The following is a 12,603-nucleotide window of genomic DNA, read 5'->3' as shown; positions in this document are numbered from 1 at the left end:
TCTCAGCCAACATGATAATGACAGGTTTCACAGAGAGCAGGGTGCAGATCCCTGTCTGCTACTCCTCCTTCAAAAGGAGCCGGCTGTAGACTGAGTGGGCCTGGAGCCTGCCAAATTACAGTGTGATCCTCCCGCGCATCCCTGTCCCTCTCCTCTCGCTGTCTATCCTTCTCTCACCTTCCACCATTTCCCCTTTCTCTGTCTCTCCCTCCCTCACTTGCCATGTCCCTTTTCTCTATCTCTATAATCCTCATTAGCTAGCCGCCTTGACCCTCTTTTCTCAGTCGATCTATCCCTCATGTTCCTGTCCACTTTCTCTCCATCTTCCAGCCCTAAGAGTGATCCCAGCATCCTATGAAATGACCGGGTTCTAGACTGAACCCCCCCTGAGGACTTATCATAAGAATCCTGTTAGAGGCTCAATTTCAGAATGACAGGCTAGTAGCCAATCTGTCCCCAGCTAAATCACACATACTACCCACACTGGATTTGCCTGACTGTGTGATAAAATGTCAGAGTTTGCCTCGGGCATTTCAAACCGTCGTCTTCCTGTCTACTTTTCATGTGTCTTGATAACATCTACAGAGCCCATATTACATTATTTGTGGTGGTGAACAGTGGACTACACTATCTAGTTCATTGCTGCTCCATCCCTCCTCTCTAGCTCATTCCCTCTCTTCCCCCATCTTGCTCATCCTTGCTTTCTCCATATCTAGCTCATCCCCTCTTTCCCTGTCTGCCTCATCCAACAACCCCCCCCCCCCATGTATTCTCCTCCCTCCCCCTCTCCATCATCCCCCATCTACCTCTTCTCATACCCCCTCTCCCCTCCTCTCTCCCTCTCCTCCTTTTTCCGCTCCAGAACTGTCAGATGGCATTAGTTCCTTTCACGCTCATCGCCTGTAGGAATAACAGCCGTGAACCTCGCCGAACAGCGCCATTCTCCTGCTCCAGTTAGCTCTCCACTCAGCACAGCCTGCCTCGCAAATACCAACATTATTCATGCTGTGGCCCTTACACAACACAGCCCACTAAAGGGCAAAGTTAAGCAGACACGAATCCTAACGGAGGAGGTCATGTTCTTGACCTAAAAGAATGTCATGTATATTGTATAATTGAGCCTGGATTATTATTAGATGGTCACCAACCGTAGCATGGCCCTTTAACTAAAGTAATAAAGTCAAGCAAATATTGGAAGAACAAACGAGCCATCTATTTACATCGTCTTATGAAGCCTACAGGGTGAACACATAAAATTATATAAAAGTGGATCAATATGGAGTAAAATGTTTGTTAAAACATAATTTTTTTGTGTAAACTGCATAGTAGTTTTTACTGTGCCAATACCAGGAGACCATACAGCTTTTTCTATGACATAGCCTGTGCACAACATTAAAATAACCCTGCATGTCTGCGGCTCTTGTGAGGACAGTTTTGCACCATAGGGAGGATCCAAACCAATGGCAGTGTAATTACCAGTTTGACAAGCAATTCCAGACAAATAAGCAAAACTCTGAGCAGAGAAAAGTTCCTCATCACTCAGTCCTTCCTTCTCTCGCCTGGCGTAGAGGGCTTAGGCTAATCACAGCAGATTAGTGGGAGCTCTGATGGATGCTACGCTACGCTAGCCTGTTAATCATCTATGTGATGATAACCATGAATCATCTTAGAATTATTCGAATATTATTAGCAATATATTTTTCCCAATAGCAGTTAGATTAAATGACCACAGTAGGCCTATATCAGCAAATATCACAGTTTTGCCTCATTGAGGTCTGTTCGCCTCTGTTTCATCAATGTCACAGTCATGTCTCTGTGTTGATACAGTATGTATAAGCCCTACATATTGAGTGAGGGGTAGGCGCCTGCACAAGGGCTTTAGAGTTGCTGTGATCTCCAGAGAGCCCTGTGATTTAGCTGTGAAATGACAGAGCTCCTGCCTCTTATTTGGGATATGGGTGGGGAGCTAATGACACACTGCCCCAGGCTAACATGACTATTAGTCCAGCCGGGGCTGCAGGAAGGGACAACAACACAATTCTGTCATTACACCCTAGCTGGCTGGAAAATACCTCTAATCAGGTGGGCATGGGCACAGGCTTCATCCAAGCCAGGATGGTCCAACTGTTTTCAGTCCCCTCCCCTCCCCTCCCCTCCCAACCCACCACCCCCACCCCTCTCCTTGGTGGTGACACACCCCTGACTGGACGTCCCAGACCCAGTCACATTCCTGTGTGCAGCATGTGGAAGGGAGGATTGTAGAAAACCTCCATGCCTGGTTGGTAGGCTATCCCCAAGTCTGTATTACTGTGATAATCAGACAGACTCAACTTTACAGGCACATAAAGAAATCTAAAAACCTACCTAACTGTCTGAAGTGAACTGACTGACTGAGTTACACAATGACCTGAGAGACAGCAACATCTGTCCTGAGCTGACCTGTCCTGAGCTGACCTGATCTGTCCTGAGCTGACCTGATCTGTCCTGAGCTGACCTGTCCTGAGCTGACCTGATCTGACCTGAGCTGACCTGATCTGATCTGACCTGAGCTGACCTGCTGTTTGCTCTGACTCACTGAGAGAGAAACTATGCTGGGGTTTACTTTACCAGATGGGAGCTTTATCTGAATAGTTGCAGGACATGAATCCTGGCATTTGCTAATGCGGATATTATCATTATCATATACTTCCACTGTGTTCAGTGACTGAACATGGTTAGAATGGAGGTTCAGGATGATTCCTTGTGAAAATAGATTAAATTATAAACAAAGTGTTTGTGCCACTTACCAAGATTGCTGTCATTTATTCCATCTGTAAAACAAACAGAGAAACAGAACACATTTTAACACACAGTAATTAGTATCAACACCATTCAACTCAAATAGAAAGAATCCCTCTGCCTTTTTCATAGCTTCACAAAAATCTACAATCTTTCTTGCCAAGACCCATATTCGTTTTCATTAATATTCAGTCAAGCATCTTCTGGCCCCCAATCCCGGCTGATGGGCCATGTTGTGTCTAGCTGTCACTCACAGCGTACCACCCGGCCTCTTGGGCAGACAGGCTGGGCCTGTACAGTCTGAGAGCACAGGTATGCAGGTATGCTATGTCTTGGAACATTCAGGAAACTCGAAAGCACAAATGAGTAATATGTGTTCTTGCTCTTACATGTTCCAATGGAGACGTATGGAAAACTTCGATCACATGAACACAGACTACAGGGGATCAGAGGGAAATATAACACAGGAAAGACAGTGTATAGAGTAATTTACTATGAAAAAGGATACAGGTCATGCTTTTGTTTTTTTCCCCCTTCATCAATCTACACACAATACCCCATAATGACAAAGCAAAAATGTTTTTTTAGACATTTTCGCAAATGTATTCAAAATAAAAATAAAAAATACCTTATTTACATAAGTATTCAGACCCTTTGCTATGAGACTCAGGTGTATCCTATTTCCATTGATCATACTTGAGATGTTTCTAGAACTTGATTGGGGTCCACCTGTGGTAAATTCGATTGATTGGACAGGATTTGGAAAGGCACACACCTGTAGGAAGACACATTTCAGTTGAATGCATTCCGTTGTACAACTGACTAGGCCCTTTCCCTTTCTTTCTAAGGTCCCACAGTTGACAGTGCATGTCAGAGCAAAAACCAAGCCATGAGGTCGAAGGAATTGTCTGTAGAACTCCGAGACAGAATTGTGTCGAGGCCCAGATCTGGGGAAGGGTACCAAAAGATGTATGCAGATTTGAAGGTCCCCAAGAACACAGTGACCTCAATCATTCTTCAATGGAAGAAGTTTGGAACCACCAAGACTCTTCCTAGAGTTGGCCACCCGGCCAAACTGAGCAATCGGGGGAGAAGGGCTTGGTCAGGGAGATGACCAAGAACCCGATGGTCACTCTGACAGAGCTCCAGAGTTTCTCTGTGGAGATGGGAGAATCTTCCAAAAGTACAACCATCTCTGCAGCACTCAACCAATCAGGCCTTTATGGTAGAGTGGCCAGACGGAAGCCACTCCTCAGTAAAAGGCACATTGACAGCCCACTTGAAGTTTGCCAAAAGGCACCTTAAGTCTCTCAGACCATGAGTCTGGAGGAAACCTGGCACCATCCCTACGGTGAAGCATGGTGGTATTATCATGCTGTGGGGATGTTTTTCAGAGCAGGGACTGGGAGACTAGTCAGGATCGAGAGAAAGATGAACGGAGCAAAGTACAGAGAGATCCTTGATGAAATCCTGTTACAGAGCACTCAAGACCTCAGACTGGGGTGAAAATTCCCCTTCCAACAGGACAACAACCCTAAGGACACAGCCAAGACAATGCAGGAGTGGCTTTGGAGTGGTCTTTGAATGTCCTTGAGAGGCCCAGCCAGAGCCAAGACTTGAACCCGATCTAACATCTCTGGAGAGACCTGAAAATAGCTGTGCAGCAAAGCTCCCATTCCAACCTGACTGAGATTGAGAGGATCTGCAAAAAGAATGGGACAAACTCCCTAAATGCAGGTGTGCCAAGCTCATATTGTCATTCCCAAGAAGACTTGAAGATGTGATGGCTGCCAAAGGTGCTTCAACAAACTACTGAGTAAAGGGTCTGAATACTTATGTAAATGTGATATTTCTATTTGAGTTTTTTGTCATTATGGGGTATTGTGTGTAGATTGATGAGGAACACAATTAATTTAATCAATTTTAGAATACGGCTGTACATTTCTTGGAAAAAGCGAAGGGGTCTAAATACTTTCTGAATGCACTGAACATGATTAAATTGTTACCATTGACTTGCATTTGATTTGTACTATAAATGCTAAAAAGTCAGCATTTGAAACAGTGGCAAGGTGGAGAGAAACAAAATGGTGCGGTTTGAGGCCATGTGGTGGAGAGTGTTGCGGGCGCTGGAGATTGGGGTGTGAGAAGGGGTGATGTTGTGGATGTTTGTATGCTTCCGTATGTTATATATTTTTTGTAAAATAAATCATAATAAAAAATAAACCGTGGCAAGGTAAACAAAACCAAAGCATGGATTGCTGTCCATTGACTGCTTCCAGGGTAAGGAAACCAATATATAATTGTGTAATTTGGGTGAACTATCCATTTAATATTGAGGGGTGAAAAATGTCACCTAATAACAGTAACAGGACCATCTAGTGGTCAGAACCTGGTAATAGCAGGATGTATAATGATACATAATGTCACACCCTGACCTTAGAGATCCTTTTTATGTCTCTATTTGGTTTGGTCAGGTTGTGATTTGGGGTGGGTATTCTATGTTCTATTATTTGTATTTCTATGTGTTGGCCGGGTAGGGTTCTCAATCAGGGACAGCTGTCTATCGTTGTCTCTGATTGAGAACCATACTTAGGTAGCCCTTTTCCCACCTGTCTTTGTGGGAAGTTGACTTTGTTTACGGCACATAGCCTTTAGCTTCACGGTTTGTTTTGTAGTGTTTATTGTTTTGTTCGGCGTCTTGTCTAATAAAAAGACCATGTACACTCACCACGCTGCACCTTGGTCCTCTTCCTTCAACAGCCGTGACAGAACTTTCCACCACCAAAGGACCAAGCAGCGTGGCCAGGAGAGGCAGCGCCAAAAATGAATTTTGGGGGGGAACACGGGATGGTCGGCAGAGCCGAGGATGGAACCAGAGCCAGTCGGGGTGAAATTGGAGGGGAGCGAAGCAGAGACAGTGAAGGAGTTGATGGGGAGATTGGAGGAGAGAGCTATGAGAGAGCTGCTGTGTTGGTGCATGAGGCACGACATTCGCCCTACGGAGCGTGTCCTTGATTTGATGTCACCTGAGTCAGCTCTCCATACTCGTCCTGAGGTGCGTGCTAGCCGTCTGGTGAAGACTGTGCCAGCCCCACGCACCAGGCCTCCTGTGCGCCTCCCCAGCCCTGCACGTCTTGTGCTAGCTTGGTGCTCCAGACCTCCAGTGCGCCTCCACAGCCCGATGAGTCCTGCACCGACTCTAGGCACGGTTTCCCCAGTTCGCCAGGAGAACCCAGTGTGGCCTGTTCCAGCTCCCCGCATGTGCCGGGCTAAAGTTGGCATGCAGCCAAGAGGAGTGGTGCAAGTGCTAAGCACCAGAGCTCCAGTGCTCCCCCACAGCCCGGTTCGACCTGTGCCTGCGATCTGGAGGTGCCGGGCTAGAGTGGGCATTCAGCCTGAAAGAGTGGTGCCAAGGCTACGCACTAGATCTCCAGTGCTCCCCCACAGCCCGGTCTATCCTGTGCCTCCTCCACGGACCAGGCCTCCAGTAGGTCTTCCCAGCCTGGTTCATCCCGTGCCTCCTCCATAGACTAGGCCTCCAGTAGGTCTCCCCAGCCTGGTGAGTCCGGTGCTTGCCCCACGGGCCAGTCTGGAGCCTACAGTAACGGTCTCCAGTCCGGAGCCTCTAGAGACGTCCTCCAGTCCGGAGCCTCCAGAGACGTCCTCCAGTGACATCCTCCAGTCCGGAGCCTCCAGAGACGTCCTCCAGTCCGGAGCCTCCAGAGACGTCCTCCAGTCCGGAGCCTCCAGAGATGTCCTCCAGTCCGGAGCCTCCAGAGACGTCCTCCAGTCTGGAGCCCCAGAGACGGTCTCCAGTCAAGGGCCCGCAACGAGGGTGCCCAGTCCAGGGCCCACTATGAGGGTCCCCAGTCCGGGGCCCGCTACGAGGGTCCCCAGTCTCTATTTGGTTTGGTCAGGGTATGATTTGGGGTGGGTATTCTATGTTCTATTATTTGTATTTCTATGTTTTGGCCGGGTAGGGTTCTCAATCAGGGACAGCTGTCTATTGTTGTCTCTGATTGAGAACCATACGTAGGTAGCCCTTTTCCCATCTGTCTTTGTGGGAAGTTGACTTTGTTTATGGCACATAGCCTTTAGCTTCACGGTTTGTTTTGTAGTGTTTATTGTTTTGTTCGGTGTCTTGTCTAATAAAAAGACCATGTACGCTCACCACGCTGCACCTTGGTCCTTAATTGACTTAACAACTTAATTGACTAATTTCTTTGAATTGGTGAAAATAACCATCACCAAATTCCCTGGGAATACATTACATAGTATGAAGAAACAATACCCCAAGCTGCAGCGCCATATTACTTGTCAGACATAGAGAACGTATACTGTATATTGGTTGTCGGGTTGAAATTGGTGTGGGGAGTGGGGAATCTGTGGGTGACTTTTGACATTTTTATTTATTGAATATTATATGAATCCTATAAATTATAAGGGCAGATTTGGGTCAAATCAATAAACTTAATTTCTCAGACATCAAATTCTATTTCCACAAAATAATGTTGCAGGAATGCTTATCTTATCTGTTTCAAACTGCAGCAACCTGTCACGACTTCTGCCGAAGTCGGCCCCTCTCCTCGTCACCGGCTTTCTAGCCATCGCCGCTCCATTTCTCATATACCCATTTGTTTTGTCTTGTTTCATAAACACCTGGTAATCACATTGCATGTATTTAGTCCTCTGTTCCCCTCCATGTCTTTGTGTGTAATTGTTTTTTGTTACGTGGATATTTGTCAGGCGCTGCACTTTTGTTATGTACCGTGTTTTTGGCACTAGTATGTTTTATGTGCTGGCGTTGTTGACCGGTATTAAAGTGCGCCTGTTTACTATAATCCGCTCTCCTGCACTTGACTTCACCTCCCATATACACGCCTAACACAACCATTTTATAAAAATCTGAGAGGGTGGGTGTCATGGCTTGCTGAAATGACATGGAACGACCCAAGAGAAAGGTGAATGGTATGACAAAGAGGCTGAGCAGAGACAGTAGACTGTTATAATGACTGAGCCTATGATCTCTGCTTGACCACCTTACTAAGGCTTGCTGCCCCTTAACCCTCTATTAGTGGTCCAGAGAAATAGTACTGACATCCTCACACTAACCACTGGAGACAGGTCAGCCTTAAAAAGGCAGGAATGGTGACATCACCCACCCGAACACAGAACAACAAAATAGGCCATAGCTGTTTAGTTCTTTAGGCTACAAATTAGACTCAATATGTCACAGAGCATCAAATCACAGAGACAGGGCTATGGAAATGAATGCTGACTGCACTGACTTCCTCTCTCCTCTTCTTTATGCCTGTTTGGTTTATTCTGTTTTTGTCAGTGGGACACAGAATTTATACAAATTTGCATCAAAGTGGAAAATAAGGGATTGGGGGAGTATCGAGTGGAATGGATGAATTATGGAAGGAGCTGTATTATAAATGGGCCCTGTTCAGCCACACGAGAGAGAGAGAGAGAGAGAGAGAGAGAGAGAGAGAGAGAGAGAGAGAGAGAGAGAGAGAGAGAGAGAAAGAGAGAGGCAAGAAGTAGTGAGGAGTGGGACTATGTGGATGGTGAAGACACACAAAAAATATTTGTCATATAAATTATTCCTAACTACTTCCATTATCGCATATCAAAGCATCAATTAATTATTCCAATGGCCTCTTGTGAACATTTGCATTGCAAGTGCAACAGCTCCTCTTCCATACAAAGAGGCACAGGCAGAATAGGCAGACTCCTCATGATGCTAACATTCTGTATCCATGAGTAGAGAGGCGACCATGACGATTCAAGGTTTTCAAATTTTAAATATTTGTTTTTTTTGTACGATTATTATACAAACGACAACATACAGACGCACACACACATCCACAACATCCCCCCTGCCCAGGCGGACCTGCTCATACCCCCATCTCTAGCACCCGCATCGCTCTCCGCCTCAAACTGCACCATCTTGTTTCTCTCCGTCGCCGACGCACTTTCAACATTTAGATAATGAAGCATTTGACCTTTCTATTGTGTTAACGACGGGGGACTGGTTGATTTTCCGTTTTTAAGTATACGTTTTTTCCCCAAGATGATTGACGAGAAAAGTATCGTCCAACCCATCTCACTGCACCCTCGTGCCATGTGTTGAAATATTTCATATAAACCTTGAACCATTATAGACCATATAAACCTTGAACCATTATAGACCATATAAACCTTGAACCATTAGACCATATAAACCTTGAACCATTATAGACCATATAAACCTTGAACCATGAAGTATACTAATTCATCACAAGATGTATTTATATTTCTGATATCAGAACACTACTTATTTCATTTTCCTCTCTCATGTGAAACAAATAACAGTTGTAAAAAGATGTGGAAAAGAGAAGAGGGAGAAAGAAAGAAAGCCAGAGGAGATGAGAGTAGGGCTAGGAAAAGAATGGGAGGGGTTGGAAGAAAATAAAAGAGTGGGGGTGAGTATGGAAGAGAGAACAGAGAGAAAAGGGAGTGTCCCCCCTAAAGACCTCTTTCTCAGACCTCCAGTTAGTGACTAGAGGCTAAAAATATACTCTTCATGTTGAGCCACCCGGCTTCCCCAAACCATCTCAATAATTCACAGGCTACATGAGGGGAGGATCTCTGTAACACAATGCAGTACAATAACCCCAGGAACCAACAAAGACTTCACACAATGACCAACCGTCTCATTACAAACATAAAAGTGAAGGGAATGTGTATTTCATTGGTTGGGTTGGCTTCCCTTTCTTGGGCCTCTAAATGTGCACAGTGGAAGACTCAACCACATGAAGCAAGCCCGGACAGAATTTCTCCTCCCATTCTGATGTAAACCATGCAGTGACTAAATGTGTGCTGCTGAAGGGGTAAAAAATATTGGTTTGGTTCTTTTCAGCTTTGTTAGATATACAGAGGGGCAAAAAAGTATTTAGTCAGCCACTAATTGTGCAAGTTCTCCCACTTAAAAAGATGGGAGAGGCCTGTAATTTTCATCATAGGTACACTTCAACTATGACAGACAAAATGAGAAGAAAGAAATCCAGAAATCACATTGTAGGATTTTTTATGAATTTATTTGCAAATTATGGTGGCAAATAAGTATTTGGTCACCTACAAACAAGCAAGATTTCTGGCTCTCACAGAACTGTAACTTCTTCTTTAAGAGGCTCCTCTGTCCTCCACTCGTTACCTGTATTAATGGCACTTGTTTGAACTTGTTATCAGTATAAAAGACACCTGTCCACAACCTCAAACAGTCACACTTCAAACTCCACTATGGCCAAGACCAAAGAGCTGTCAAAGGACACCAGAAACAAAATTGTAGACCTGCACCAGGCTGGGAAGACTGAATCTGCAATAGGTAAGCAGCTTGGTTTGAAGAAATCAACTATGGGAGCAATTATTAGGAAATGGAAGACATACAAGACCACTGATAATCTCTCTCGATCTGGGGCTCCACAATGTGATTTTCTGGATTTTTTTCTCTCATTTTGTCTGTCATAGTTGAAGTGTACCTATGATGCAAATTACAGGCCTCTCTCATCTTTTTAAGTGGGAGAACTTGCACAATTGGTGGCTGACTAAATACTTTTTTGCCCCACTGTATATATATATACATTTGGAGAAGGGATGTTAAGTGTGTATGCTGTGGATCAGGTATGGGCTCAGAATAAGGCAGGTATAGGGCCAGAGTAAATCAGGTGTGGGGCCAGAGTAAGTCAAGTGTGGGGCCAGAGTAAGTCAGGTGTGGGGCCAGAGTAAGTCAGGTGTGGGGCCAGAGTAAATCAGGTGTGGGGCCAGAGTAAGTCGGGTGTGGGGACAGAGTAAGTCTGGTGTGGGGACAGAGTAAGTCAAGTGTGGGGCCAGAAGTAAGGCAGGTATAGGGCCAGAGTAAGTCAGGTGTAGGGCCAGAGTAAGTCTGGTGTAGGGCCAGAGTAAGTCAGGTGTGGGGCCAGAGTAAGTCAGGTATAGGGCCAGAGTAAGTCATGTGTGTCTTTTTACTGTTGTTTTATTTCTTTACCTACCTATTGTTCACCTAATACATTTTTTGCACTATTGGTTAGAGCCTGTAAGTAAGCATTTCACTATAAGGTTGTATTCAGCGCATGTGACAAATACACTTGGATTTGATTTGGAGCCAGAGTAAGTCAGGTAAAGGGCCCGTGTAAGGCAGGTATGGGGCCAGAGTAAGGCAGGTATGGGGCCAGAGTAAGGCAGGTATGGGGCCCGAGTAAGGCAGGTATGGGGCCAGAGTAAGGCAGGTATGGGGCCAGAGTAAGGTAGGTATGGGGCCAGAGTAAGGCAGGTATGGGGCCAGAGTAAGGCAGGTATCTGGCCAGAGTAAGGCAGGTATAGGGCCAGAGTAAGTAAGTATGGTAGGGGTTGGATGAGTGGGGAGTGAGTACATATCCTAGGGCAGGCCGGGCATGTTCAGACACCTCTGTGAGGTCTGCAGTGTTTGGTCTGGCGCTGCTCTGTTGCACATCAACAACACCCTGCAACAGGATCTGAGGGCTAAATGCCTGTCACCACAGCTCTTCAGGGACATCCTGTCATGGTGCTCCCCTCGGGCCCCTGGGGACGTTCAGTTACCCTGACCCCACTCGTTGGGTCCTGGAGGGTGGGGGGAGGTCCTCTCCCTGTGCCCCCGTTCACCCCACTGTGAGTGAACGCACCAGGCCAGGACTCATAGAGAAGCCCTATCCTGACACCCAACCCCAGCCAATCATAAGAAGCCAACAGTCCAAAGTGAAGTTCAAAGAGCCGAGCAGCACACACCGACACAGGAGATCAAATGGTTGCACCACCTCGACATCCAGCCCTGCTCCGTTTTTAACACTGTGAAGGTCGATCACTGCACTAAGATCAACATCCTCCGAGACAAGTCTTCTCCTTCAACTCCCATTCCAAGAGAGGGCTAGTGACTATTACTAAATTGACTCAAAGATAGTTACCAAACAAGTGAGAAATGAGACAAAACAAGGGGTTAGATTAAAAACTATCCAATCAAACCCTCAAAACACCAACAATTATTTAACCACTCTGGTGAAATAGTTGCTGAAGTGTAAAAGGGATCTATGAAAACGGACAGATTATGGACTGTGACTTTTACATGTTATACACTACATGACCAAATGTACACACTTCCTCGTCGAACATCTCATTCCAAAATCATGGCATTAATATGGAGTTGGTTCCCCCTTTGCTGCTATAACAGCCTCCACTCTTCTGAAAAGGCTTTCCACTAGATGTTGGAACATTGCTGTGGGGACTTGCTTCCATTCAGCCACAGCAACATTAGTGAGGTCGGGCACTGATGTTGGGTGATTAGGCCTGGCACGAAGTCGGTGTTCCAATTCATCCTAAAGGTGTTCGATAGGGTTGAGGTCATGGTTCTGTGCAGGCCAGTCATGTTCTTCCACACCGATCTAAAAAAAAAAAAAACAGTTCTGCATGGACCTCGCTTTGTGCACGGGGGCATTGTCATGTTGAAACAGGAAAGGGCCTTTCCCAAACTGTTGCAAACAAAGTTGGAAGCACAGAATTGTCTAGAATGTCATTGTATGCTGTAGCATTACGATTTCCTTCACTGGAACTAAGGGGCCTAGCTTAAACCATGAAAAACAGCACCTGACCATTATTCCTCCTCCACCAAACTCTACAGTTGGCACTATGCATTGGGGCAGGTAGTGTTCTCCTGGCAACAGCCAAGCCCAGATTTGTTCATCTGACTGCCAGATGGTGAGGCGTGATTCTTCACCCCAGAGAACGCGTTTCCACTGCTCCAAACCCATTTCATGAAGCTCCGATGAACGG

This window comes from Oncorhynchus kisutch, linkage group LG8, assembly GCF_002021735.2.
Source record: "Oncorhynchus kisutch isolate 150728-3 linkage group LG8, Okis_V2, whole genome shotgun sequence".
Classification (NCBI taxonomy): Eukaryota; Metazoa; Chordata; class Actinopteri; order Salmoniformes; family Salmonidae; genus Oncorhynchus; species Oncorhynchus kisutch.
This window is presented reverse-complemented; position numbering follows the sequence as displayed.